The following is a 13,282-nucleotide window of genomic DNA, read 5'->3' on the forward strand; positions in this document are numbered from 1 at the left end:
TAGGATAAAGCACCCCATCAAAATGCGTGGCTTGTGGTCACTCCTCAAGAGGCGGCTGGACAATCAAAAGCCCACAAGCTCTGACATACTTCAAGCATTGATTATGCAGGAATGGACTGCCATTTGGTTCACAAGTTGATTGACAGCGTGCCAGGGAGAATTGCAGAGGTCTTAAAAAACAAAGGGGAGCTCTGCAAATGTTGACTTGCGTCAATTCTGTGGCATTCTCAAGAAAAGCCTTTTGTTACTTATGAAATGCTTCTAATTGTGTTTCATCATAGAAACATCTGACAAAAACACCTGAAAACCTTGAAGCAGCAGACTTTGTGAAAATAGTTGTGTCATTTTCCAAACTTTTCGCCACTACTATACAGTACAAAGAAAAAGAAACGGAATCAAATGGTGCTGTAGTGTCTCATTTTGGCCACTGGGTGGCATCCACGTAATGACGTACATGACAGAAAAAGTTGAAAACGCCGACGCAGTCATGATGTCACGACAAATGCGGAAGCACTGCGTGCCAACTGGAAGTAAATTAAAAAAAAAAAAAAAACATACAAGCATGCTTATCCGCGGTAGAAAATAGCTAAAATGAACCTGCATATATGTATGTACTGAATGTGTGTCTGTGTGTACATATATATATATATATATATATATATATATATATATATATATATATATATATATATATATATTTTTTTTGTTTTTGTTTTGGTGTAATGTGTGTATGCATCATATATTTCTGTGTATATTTGTATATACGTATATGTAATCCGTGTATGGAAAAAATATATACACACACACAGAAATCTTGAAAAGACAGGATATAATGATGATTTTACAATACAATTGTTAACATCCGACTCATTTTGCAGGTAAAAGATCTTAGCGCAAATGGAAGATGTAAGGAATTCCGGAACAAGAGCCGCTGGGCCCAAGGTGCGGAATTGAATGTGACACAAGTGCTTTCGACCCCCACAGCAACCAGGGGAACTGTAGAGAGAGGTGAGAGAGGCATCTTCTGGAGCGGGCGGTCTGGTGCGCAGCCTCCATGTCTCGTACACTTCACGCCACTGAAATCTGCTTCTGTTTACACACAGACTCCGGTGGAATGAAGGATAGAACACATGGAATGTTCGTGCTCAAATGGCCTTTTCAAACGCGCTCTTCCAGAGAGGCCCCAAAGCGAGGCGCGGCGACTGCAGGAAGCGCTGACGGTGAGTGCGGCAAAACTTTGGACGCGCACGTTGGAAAATGGGCGACGGGCGAGCGTTTTCCATGCTTGACGGCTCCGGGCCGCGTATCCTAAAGAAACAACAGATGGAAAGTGTCGTTGAGCGTCGGAGGATTTGTAAAAGCAGTCCTTACCTTTCTTCCCGTCTTACGAAACGTATCCAAAATAAAAGCCGAGATTGCGAGCGTCTCCCAAGAACGCGCACGCACGCAGTCTTTGGCTACCCGACTCAGGTATAGAGCGCTTTAGGGTTTGGAGTCGACCAATGGGACGCCAGCTCCGCCCACCCCCTCAAAAGCAACCGCACCCAACTCCGTTGGCCTGTTTTCGAGCTGCGACAAGCCCACGGCAACCTTTTTCCACTTGGGCTCCCGGCATAGAAATGTTGTGTTTTAGCTGCAGGTATGCAGGTGCCCCCACCCCCTCTTTTAAGCCGTCTGTGAAAAACGGGGTGGGGCACCGCCCAACGTCCTTTTTTGAAAAGCATTCTTTCCACTCACAATAGCTGGATTTTGGGGGTGGGGGATGGTGGGGGAATTGAGGGCAACATTTCTAAACTGAGCCTCACCTGGACTGAGATTTTGCAGCTCACTCCGTGCTTTCTTTTCCACCGTTTTGGATTTTTTCCCTCATTCCATTTTCAAAATGAGCCATTCTGAGACGCTGGACAGCGTTGCCTTTGTTTCGACTTCAAAACTCATCTTCCGGAAATTGAAATCCAATTCGACCAATCCCGTGTTGAACGTTGACATGTTGTTAACCGTCTGGGTGAAATTTCAGCTCCCTAGCGCCTTCTTTCAATACATACCCTTTGCGAAATGCCTATAACTCATCCACTGCCAGCGCGGTCAAAACAGATCTTTGACGTCCATAACCGTCATTGGCGCTGATGAGTTCAAGCTTCTTCTGCGAAATAGCAGAATTCGTTATAAAGTGCAAATACTGTATTTTTATTCTGTGGCGATAAAAAATGTAAAATGAGAAGTAGAATAACTCACTGCCGGCGCATTAAAAATGGATCTTTGACGTCTGTGACCATCATTGGCAGTCAATGAGTTCAAGCGTCTTCTACCAATGGCAGATTCAGTTATTTAGAGCAAATAATGTATTTTTATTTGGCGATATCATTGGGGCAACGTATAATGAGAAGTCGAATAATTCACTCGTTCACTGCCAGCGCTCTAAAAATCGATCTTTTACATGTAAAGGCGACATTGGCGGTCCATGAGTTCAAGCTTCTTCCACAAAACGGATGATTCCAATTATTTAGTGCGAATGATACATTTTTATTTGGCGGCCAACCTTATAATGAGAAGTCGAATAATGAACTCGTTCACTGCCAGCGCCGTAAAAATGGATCTTTGATGTCTATAGCCGTCCTTGGCGGTAAACGAGTTTGAGCCGCATTCAAGAAATGGCGGATTACGTTATTTAGCTACCAAGCTAGCTTTGAAAGAACCCCCCAGCATTCACTGATAATGCGAAAATAAACATGCTTCACTGATAACGTGAAAATAGGCGCGTTTTCTCAGAACGACTGTTGCGATTTCCACCAAATCAGGAATCACATCTTCCCCATGCGGCCTTTCCCAAATCTCAAGAGTCCACACCGTGTTTTTTCAGATTCTTTTGGAACAACCTGCTTTGATATCAGAAACACACTTGGGACTACCTTTGGGCATTAGAAGCATTCCATTTGAGGAAAAATACGGACAAGAGCTTCATTCACTGTTATTGTATGCCGATGCTTGACTTTTTTTTTTTTTTTTTTTTTTTACACCAGTCCTTTAAGACAACGAGACACGAAATAACGAGTGCGTGATTCAAATACCCTTTTTTTGTTCCTTTTTCCCGGCTTCAAATCAAATATTCTCTTCAAAAGTGTTCACCATTTGCCTGCGAAGCTTCTGACAGTTAGATCAATTTGAATGTATTTGTGTGAGCCTCCTGTTGAGCCCGGGGCCGCCCTCAGGTGCTTCTGGCTCCCCCCCGCCCCCTCGCCTCGCCTCGCCTCGCCACCTCTCCGCCGGCTGCTGCTGTTCCAACTTGCTCGGCCAGGAATGCGCCCCGGCTGCTAATGCACTTTTATGTCCGAGCACATTTGACGATAAGCGGCGCCATCATTTTCAGGCATAAATATTTCAGTCCCCATTTGGATGCGGTTTGGTGGAAACGCACCCAGAATACAAATGGCCTCTATCTATCTATCTATCTATCTATCTATCTATCTATCTATCTATCTATCTATCTATCTATCTGTCTATCTGTCTATCTGTCTATCTGTCTATCTGTCTATCTGTCTATCCGTCTATCCGTCTATCCATCCATCCATCCATCCATCCATCCACCGTCTATTTATCCATCATTTAAATGGGATGATCTAGCAAACTAACCAGCTAGCACATATATCTATCTGGCTAGCTAGATAACTAGCTAGCACGTCTATATCTATTTGTCTATCTACGCCACACTTGAAGAAATGAAAACCAAGATTAGTGAAAATCGTACTCGACAAAACTTGACTAATTGTTGAAGCTGAAGCAGTCTGAAGCTGTTACGAGACTTTGATTTAACTTTTGACGACATACTGATGTCACAGGGAACACCCTGAAGTTTTGGTTGAGGATTTCAAAACATAGTCTATTGTGACAGAGTTTAAGGAAAAAAGGTTGATCAAAAAGGATATGCTAAAAGACCCTCCCAAAGATGAAAGATTCCATTTTGTTTTAATTTTTGATGGATGTATTGCCCCTTTTCACTGAAATTGAATATTGGCTCCAAATATCGCTTATTGAACCTCTTTGACCACAAATACTCAATATGACCTCAACCTTGAATAAAAGCAAACAAACAAACATATTGGTCCCTGCTACAGCATGAAACGCAGATGAGCGATTCCCATTGGAGATAAAGTAAAACAGCAAACAGCGCAAGCCGCACGAGATGCTTTGCGGCTTGAATTTGCTGGAAAACGAGCCCAGCTTCTTTTTGCGGAGGTGCCCTGCAAAACGACTGAACCAGCCTGGACTCGCCCGCTTGCTTCTCGTCCTCCTTGATAGAAAGCGGCAACGTTCCGATCTTGCCGGAGGCGTCGCCAGCAACGGTCAGAACACTGCACAAGGTTAACCTATCAGTGCTGCGGTGCAGATTTCACGCTTTAAATGTGAATACAAACTGCCGACTCCCTATTGATGTGGTTGAAATGCTATCTAAATCGTAGTTGGATGAATTCCATTTTGCGTGACAGGCAACTTGTACAAGCTAGTCCCATTATCGCAATTTTAGCCCGCGGTCAAATATTTCTTTTGCTCTTACCGGAGCTATTCAAGACATTTGCTTCATGAAGTTGGCCCACCCCACGCCAATACTCTTCTTCCGTGTTTTTCATTTGTCAAGAATTTTTCCGGGAGTGTTTCCGCGGACTTGTGGAATGCCGACAAGTTGGAGCGTGTCTCAGGTTGTCTCGCAACCTCTTTGCAAAAAGACCATTAAGGAGCGCTAAGCCCTCACAAAACATACGCTATCATACAAATGCAATGTTTGATTCAATCGCATAGTCTTCGCTTATAGAACGGAGAAAAATACCGGATGATGCGCCTTTACTAAGGAAACTACCGTAAACAAATGTCCGCAGGCCTCAGTGTGGGGACACTTGAACAATCCGACAAGATCCAGGCTGGGCGATGTATCCAAAATTCACCTTTTAAAATACAAATAGCTGTTTTTGTTGAAGTTTACCTGTTCAAATACTTAAGATGGCCTTGAAGTGCAAATCACAATGTCAGTTATCAATCATAAGACACCGTAGAAAAGGCCAGACTCTGAGTCAAAATCAGTCTTTTGCAAAAGAGGCAGAGCGCACCAAGGTCTTCTGCTGAATCGGCCTTTCCTCTTTGTTTTATGATTACAAAGAAGCCGCTTAAAAGTTCACAATAATACCATCAAAAGAATTGTTTGCGTGTGCGTGTGTGCCAATAGGTGTGGAAGAATTGTGTTTTTATACAATATTCTATTATTCTGTCACGCAAAAACTACAAAACAAACAAAACAAACACAAACACTAAATCATTATTTGCCCCCAGCCCAAAAGTCATATTATTATTGTAAAATGCTGCTTCAGGTCCCTAAGATTAACCTGCGAAAAAAGTGACCAAAAAATGCTCCTCAAAATTTTGCTCCTCAAATTAACTCAGTGATTTTCAAAACTGCTCTGCAAAAATAAACCAAAAAACAGCTTTGTGAGAATATGAAAAAAGACAAAGAATTTGTCTCCATTAACTAGTTTTGCAGTAACAAATCAGAGTATAGCAGTCTCTAGTTGCGCGTCCCTAGTCTAGCGTTGTGTGGGCGGAACCGCTTGAGGCTACAATGATTTTGCACTCCGCGCTTGGGTTTCAGCAATTTCGTCTCGGATCCGGTTACGCTTTTACTTTGGCCGGCCGCACGATGATGTCACCTCAAGCCTTGAGCACGCCTCCACCTTGGGGTTCCCAGTCAGTCACGGTCTTGTTTTTTCAAATAGAGATGTCATAAGCAGCGATAAGAGTGCTTGACTTGTAACTGTAATTCCCCAACTTTAAGACATCCTTTTTTTTTCACAAAAAAGGAAGGCCAAAAGTATGGGGGTGGATCCACTGGTAACGGGCCGCGCGGGCTTCGCCAGAAAGATCAACTGATTTAGTTGATTTTTGAACGGTTCATTCATTTGTGCTTTGTTTGGCTTGATCTTTGTATTTGGCGCCACCTCTGGCCACTGTTGGTATTGCATTTTGTAGTGAGGAAGGACCATGTAGCTCCAGGGGAGAGCAGTCCTGTAGGTGTCACATTGTTCTGTTTCTCTCTGAAATGCGGCCCACGAGTAAGTTGCGCTTTCTTTGTAAGAATGTTGTCATTTATGAAAACATGCCCAAAATTTCATTTGTTTGTTGTGACTGTGGATAACAGACTAGCTAATGTTAGTATAATACATAGTGTTGCCTTTTCCTTTGAGCCAGGTTTTCCCTTTGGTATCTGTAAGCATAGGCAAAGTTTTTGCATTTATAAGTACTCATTTGCATCTTATTGACGTTTTGTATTGAAATAGATTGCATTTGTAATTCAGTTATGAAATCTTAAATAATCATTGAAACATGGCATTGCATGGTGCATTTCCAGTGCACCTTAACAACCCAAAAAGTGTGAAAGCAGGAGCCTGCCGCGGCTTGTAAAACGCTCGCCGATGGGCCCACACATGCTTTTGCGCCATCTGCTGCAAAAGGAGAGAAGCACAGATCAAAAACAACGCACGATACTGCCGCACAAGTCGTGATCTGTGTAAACACTAAAGTCGGGGGTAGACTTTTCATCGCATTTTTGTAAAATTCACCCAAATTGAAGTTAAAAAAAGGGGGGGGGGGGTCGACTTGTACTCTGAGAAAAACGTTAGTTAATATTGATACTAGTGAGAGTGTTCAATATTATCTTTCCCAGAAAGTATTCTTAAATAATTTTTCTTTTGCTGGGAGGTCAGGCATCGATTTTCTGTGAGAAATGATGTTACCGATTTTTGCGACAGTCAAAAGTTAGTGACGGCTCGTACGATTCCTCTTCTGACACGGGGAGCGAGGAAGTTTTCCGGCTATGGGAGACGGATAAAAAAAGAATGCCGGAGATATTATTTCTGAGTTGACGTTATTGCACTTTTATGCGTCCTGGGAAATCATTGTGTCCTGGGTTGCGGCAAATATGATTATTGAGAGCTTTATCGGGCGCAATGTTTAATATGAGGGTGAGAAGAGACAAAATCAGTCATTGCGCCTTAGGGAATAAATTAAGGCCGAGTGAAGGTATCTGCGGCATCTGTGCAGAAAGACAATCTTTATTAGCGGCCGCCCGCCTCCGTGTCACGTCGTTACCGCTGCTGCCGGCGGATTGTCATTCGCGGCTCGAATGAGCGGCGTGCGCCGACTACGCTATTTACTCCAGCCAATACGGCTGGCAAATATTGATCTAGGAGATGTGCTCGGGAAGCCGCGGGGCCCCCAAAAATCCCCAGGCAATCACCGCCTCCATTTCCCAGGTCACGTGTTTGACCAAGTCGGCCGTCTTGGCGTTAGGACCGAGCAGTGAAGCGAACTTCCTGAGCCGCCCGACTAGCTGTCAATTGACGAGTAATATACATATTGCTGAAAATAGCGACCAAGGCTCTCCATTTCATAGCGTCTCCAAAACCGTTTTTTTCTCGCTCCATCAGGCGCACCTTGGCAATGGATGGCCTCATTTTAAACTACATCAGAAGGGGCACCGCATTATAAGGCATTTAGAACAGAAGCTACAGTACTGGCCGGGGTTGCGTTATGCATCCACCACAGGGCGCTGCGCTAACGGGAATGGCAACAAAACAATCAGATGAGTCAAACTTTGTTATCGCGTTTCCACACTATAAGGCGCACCTTCAGTGAACAACCCATTTCAAAACCTTTTTTCCAATATAAGGCGCATAGAATAGAAGCTACAGTACAGTAGTGGCCGGGGTTGCGTTATGCATCCACTAGATGGAATGTCAGCAAAACGATCGGAGAAGTATTTTCCGCAGTGTCCAGAACAAAGATGTCTCGACAGCAGCGGCGAAGACAATAGAAAGTTGATTTCTCAAAGCCTTAAACATCTGCGATCTGTAATTTCTAAGCTGGCCTCCTTCCCCGCCGCCGGCGCGGTCTCGGGCGGCCCACCCGCTTATCGTTTTCTGTCCTCCAGCGAGAGGCTCGCGTCCAGGTAGGAGGGCCCGTCCGCGCTAAAGCGCTTGTTGCTATGGAGAGGGGAAGACTCATTTCCTGCCTAATAACAAAAGAGATAAAGAGGCAGCCATCACATTGTTTTCTCCAATTTTCTCCCCCTCGTTCCCGAGGGACGGCGAGGTGCTGGCGCGCCGGCACGAACAAAGTGTTGCCGCGTGCAAAAACACCGGCTTATTACCTCAGCTGCCACTACCGTGCTGAATGAAGACGCTTTTACCCGAGTAAACACACGGTCTCGCGGGACCGAGTGGTCAATATCATCTTTGGAAGGAAACGTATTAGCTCGGTTTTACCGCAGACTTCCGCTAAACTATTCTTCCTCCGTCTGCGTGTTTGCCATCCCATAACTTGATATGGTTTTACAGTGCAGCGCCCGCTTGCTATTTTAGAGCGGAGGCGTCTTGCTCTTTTTAGCCACCCGGAGGAAATTCTCACGTGGCTCGGACGTGGTCAAATCGTCATATGTCCTCGTCAGTGCGATCCTGTTTGTCTGTTTCGGAGTTTTTTTTCGTCGAGTATGATTGCAGATTTGGGTTTCTTACTTTGCTGTTTACGATTCCCCGCCCTATTAAATTGGCATTTTTAGAGCAAAGCCCGCCTCCGACTCGCCGGCACGTGGAGTAGCGCGTAGAGAAATAGAAAGGAATTTGAATGGAAGACGCCAAACCGCAAAGTCTCCTTTTTATCAGACCTAAAGCTAAGTGGCCATCATGATGCATCGCAAGGCTCGCCGGCGCGCGCGGGCCCGTGTCACGTCATCATGCGGGGGTGCCGCGGGTCTCAACAGAGTAGCGATTGCTGATTAAGTCGGAAGGTCAGGTGGAATTGATTCTCTTCCCCGCGGTACGTCCCCGTCGCGTTTGGGTTAGAAATGAGCTTCCGTTTGTTATGGGAGCGAGGCGCGCCTGAGCAAGGAGCCCGGGGCTTCGCGCCGGCCAGCCGACCGGCCGACCGGCCGTGCCCCAACGCGAGGGCGTCCCCGCGGAGATTGACTTAATAGAGAGCAATTACTTTGATGACTCGCTGTAGTCAGAGTCATCTTTTACGTTTCATTAGTGCATTACTCAGACATTTAGCTAATTAGAATGTGGAAGCGCAAACAAAAGTCATTCGAGTCCAGCCGGGATAGCGCGGGATCGCTCATACGACGCCGTCGGAAAAGTCCCAGGACCCAAACCTCAGAGGGACAAAGCGATCGGGATGGTAAAAGTCAAGACTCTGGGTCTGTTTTTCACAGACTTGACCTTTTGTCAATACCGAAGCATTTATGCTTCGCGTTTATGCAAGTGCTGAAAATGATGTCGCAACACTAAAAGACACTATCTGAGGATTTGCTGATCATCTTTCTTGGGATGTTCTTTGGCCAAGTGGTCCCTTTGCTGTCTCTCCTCCCACCTGCCGACATCAAGCACACGTCCAAGGGCTGAAGGAGACAAGTCAAGCCGTCTTTTCCTTTTCATACTGTGTCAAAGTCCATAAAAACAATGAAGCCACACTGTCGACAACAAAGAGTCAATTAGAATTGAGGACAGTGCATTTTGTGATGTTCTGTGCAAACACTCTGAAACGTATTCATACTATCTCGAATTGGAGGTATAGCTAACCATTTAAGCCTTGTACGTGGCATGAAATGACTTATGTTATTCAAAGGTAGATTTGTGGAGAAAATCTGTCTGGTTTTGAGTTACGTGGTTATAAGTCGACCCCCCCTTAATATACGGGTTGAAAATGAGGAAAAAAAACTTGGAGAAACATAGCAACAAAAAAAAAAAGAAGCTACACCCGCGTTGAAGATAGCCCAAGCCGGTAATGTCAAAGATCCGCAGAGTGACGTCAATAATGGAAAGCAAGCGCCACCCCCAAGGATGGAAGCGGTGACTTGTCATTTCTCCTCTCTGCCATCAAGATGTGTGGCTAATGTGCGTGGAGACGCAGGAGGCAAAAAGCAGGCATCGTGTATGTCATGTGGACAACGCAGCGCCAATCTGTCAACTCCTTCTCTTGTTTTAACGCTTCATCAAGCGCTGACAGCCCAGCGTAATTGTTCCTGTTTTGATGCGGCTGACAAAATTGACAAGAGCGCGCCGCTGCCGTCAGTCAGCAAGCCACCGACGTTGTCCAAGTTTATTGAAGTCCGCGCAGTCAAACGCACCTGGGGCGTCGCCGACGAAACGAAAACAAAGAAAAATAAGCGTGGAAAATGTGCCTGCCGCCAGAAGGCTCAGCCCACGCAGAAGTCAAGCTTCTTTCTCCACGTTTGCGCATCTTTCAAGGGGAGCTTTACTTGCCTATTTTCAGCAGTAACAAGTTTGCCGAGGATCGCGGCCTTTTCCGTAACTTGTTGTCACTTGCGCTCCAGATTATGAAACGCACTTTGGAGAAAAACTTATAAGGTGCGCCTTATAAAAACGCTGAATTCATTGATGGATGACTTTTCTGGAAAGTTTTGGACCCGCTTCGAAGGCCGCTTCCTGAGTGCATAAAAAACGTTTGCGTGACGTTTGGGAGGTTTCCGTCTTCCAATAGTTTGTGTTTCCATGACTTGTTGGCTTTAGCGCACCTTGCGTTTTGCCTAAATCTGAGGGTGAAGGTTTGAAACCAAAGTGAAATCTTCTCATTCTCAAGAACTGGTGTCTGTGGCAGTCACAGTCCGTAGATTTTTTTTATTTTTTATTATTGAGCGTGTTCTGATGGAATGGTTGTAAGCACGTGTACATATTAGCGTATAAAAACGCATTGCTTGCTTACCTATCGGCACGTCCACACATACACACACAGACGCAAACAACTCCTTATACGGTATCACTTTGAAAGTTGCCCTCTATGCGATCTTTGTAATAAAACGAAGAGGCGAGCCCAAGATCGGCGGAAGACGGAGCGTTCCCCCTCTTTTGCGAAAGATGGTTTCCGTCACTATAAGGCTCGTCCACGTCGATCGGCCCAAACTTTCAGGAAACATTTCTGCCCGCAGATCTGTCCTCGTTTTCAGTCTGCTGCGCTGTAATTTAAGCGGGGGTCAGAAGTCACGTGGGCACACGTTTTTCCGATTCCAGCAGATTGTCCCAACGGCAGCGGCAAAGTAGCTCTCGGCTCATCCCGAGGGAAAGGCCGCTCTCACCCGGCCGGCTCGCTCGCTCCGGTGGGCGGGGCCCGGGCCGAGCCGCGGGTAGCGTCCGCTCGGAATGCGAATGCGATCGTAATGATTTTGATGGAATGTCTTCATAAATGTCTCCTCCCCGGGGAGGAAGAGTGGAGACGCTTTTTGTCCATGAATAAATTCATGTCCACAGGCGTGCGCTAGCACCGCCTCTGTTTGCTCATCCGCTATGCTGGCGGTGGAGCGGCCCGTCCCGCGAGACGCCGGTTTGTAAACAGGAATAATAATTAGGAAGGGGTCAACAAGTAGGTAATCTGCATGTAGCTTGCTTTGCAAGCCTCCCAGGGGGCATTTCTTGAACGTTTGCTAACTTTACTCTCTGAATGAGAATTTCCTCCATTTTTACAAAACGTCTGAGGCAAGGAATGCCGAGTTTATTGGAACTGTGGCTTTTCCCGACCTAAAAAATGCAGCATACACTAAAACCTTAATTTCATGGACTAAGAAGGGTAAGGCTCGATCGCACGTGAAACCCAAGTGCCGTTTGCGCTCTTAAAATTCTCAGTGCCGTGCAAATGATGGTAATACGGTTCCCTCATTTTTCGCGGGGAGCGGAAAAACCCCCGCGATCAGCGAATGCCCCTTTTTTCCTAACTGTCGGCCGAACAAGCAATTGTCTGTTTTTGGGCACAAGTGATATTTTCTTTTACAACGCACAGCAGATTATATATCAAAGCGTGGCGAGGGTCATCATCTATTCTCAACTCTATTAAAAGCATCGAGTGCTACCGCCCCTCACCTGCCCATTCCCCACAATGCGTTGCAACTTTTCTTAAAGGGACAGCCTCAGTGTGTTTTGCATGCATCCGCTCACACCCCACCCCCACCCCATATGTAGGGCTCCGCACAACTCTCTCACTCACAGCCACAAGTGCGCAGACTGAAGGTGTTGCTGCAGAACATAAGGCGCTGCTCTAAAGCGAGGGCCCTATGGAAAACATAAAAACAAACAAACTATAATACTATCTATACTGTGTACTATCTACCAGGAGTCCCCAAGTACCCATGGATCAACTGGTACCGGGCGGCATTGGCTGCGCCCGAAATAACAAACTACCGTACTTGTTCCTTATGGTATGTGATTTAGAAAGAGATTTTATTATAAACAACCTTTTACAGTATTTGGAAAACTGGGTGGGTTTTCTTGGATTTGTTACAGGCACTTGAGTGCCAAAATTTCATTCACAAATAAAAAAACAGATGTCTTTGGGAAGGGGAAAAGGTCCAGCCGACAGACAGGCGACGAGCCTACAACTTTGAAGAAAACAAAAGCTTTTAACAGGCAACACCAGGAGTCCTACTTGAAATGATGACTTCTTGCGGTAAGGACATTGAGTGCTACTTCTCAGCCAAATCAACCCACAACACGACAAGGGATAGATTCTTTACCTTTTTGTTACCGAACCAGATGAGCTCGCAAATGGTTACTGCCGCCAAAGTATTTTTGAGACTCCTGACATTGCGCCTGCGTGAAGAGAGAATCAAACTGAGGACTCCCATTAGTTCGACCTCATTTGTGAGTTCATATTTTATGTGCGCTTTGTATTCGCCCCCTCCCCGCAACCAACGTGGCCGCCGCATCGACACTTAGTCTGCGATAGCCCGTTGTAAACCCGTGAAAGCGGCGGCACAAGCCGGAAACACACGGAGCAGTTTAAGACGTGTCAATGCTAAGCTAATAGCCTTTTGTGGAAGCGTCGCCCCTTCCGACCCGACCGCCGCATCCTTACTTTTCGCTGTTTACGATTAGAAGGGCCGTTTCGCCAATATCCAATTAAGGAAGTGTTTTGACTGCGCATCGCGTCATTTATTTGGGCTGATAGCGGAAACCCAATCTTTTGGACTGCATTTGTCTAATGAGATAAGAACGCGGTGAAGTGTCGTCTGGCTAAAAGTGATTTACATGTTGTGTTAGCTCCAGGCGCACAGCGGGCAATTGAATTCAGCCAAGATGTTCTTGGTCCTCATTCAGTGTGCCTGCTGAAAACGGGGGATGCGTATTTCACAGAAGCGGGCAACTTATTGATTTCTTTTTGACAACCGTCAGTTGCCACAATCGCCACTTGTGACAAAGCGCATGCAAATTCTCGCACGTGGCTGCATAGCGCGGTG

General features: G+C 45.8%; 2 long non-coding RNA genes across 3 annotated transcripts in view; one reads left to right on the forward strand and one right to left on the reverse strand.

The window, feature by feature from the left end:
- Nucleotides 1–13,282, forward strand: part of LOC148428415 (uncharacterized) — a 70,791-nt gene that overhangs the window by 547 nt on the left and 56,962 nt on the right. For both annotated transcript variants that reach the window (XR_015864746.1, XR_015864745.1), the window contains exons 2-3: nt 879–1,008; nt 1,104–1,220. This is a non-coding gene — a long non-coding RNA (uncharacterized LOC148428415). The remainder of the gene's footprint in view (nt 1–878; nt 1,009–1,103; nt 1,221–13,282) is intronic.
- On the reverse strand, nt 813–1,616 carry LOC148428416 (uncharacterized). The gene is made up of 2 exons (XR_015864744.1): nt 1,372–1,616; nt 813–1,308 (listed from the first exon to the last, which is right to left on the reverse strand). It is a non-coding gene; the product is annotated as an uncharacterized LOC148428416 (long non-coding RNA).

The sequence above is a fragment of the Hippichthys cyanospilos genome, chromosome 2 (assembly GCF_059441005.1).
Source record: "Hippichthys cyanospilos isolate Australia breed blue-spotted pipefish chromosome 2, RoL_Hcya_1.0, whole genome shotgun sequence".
NCBI lineage: Eukaryota > Metazoa > Chordata > Actinopteri > Syngnathiformes > Syngnathidae > Hippichthys > Hippichthys cyanospilos.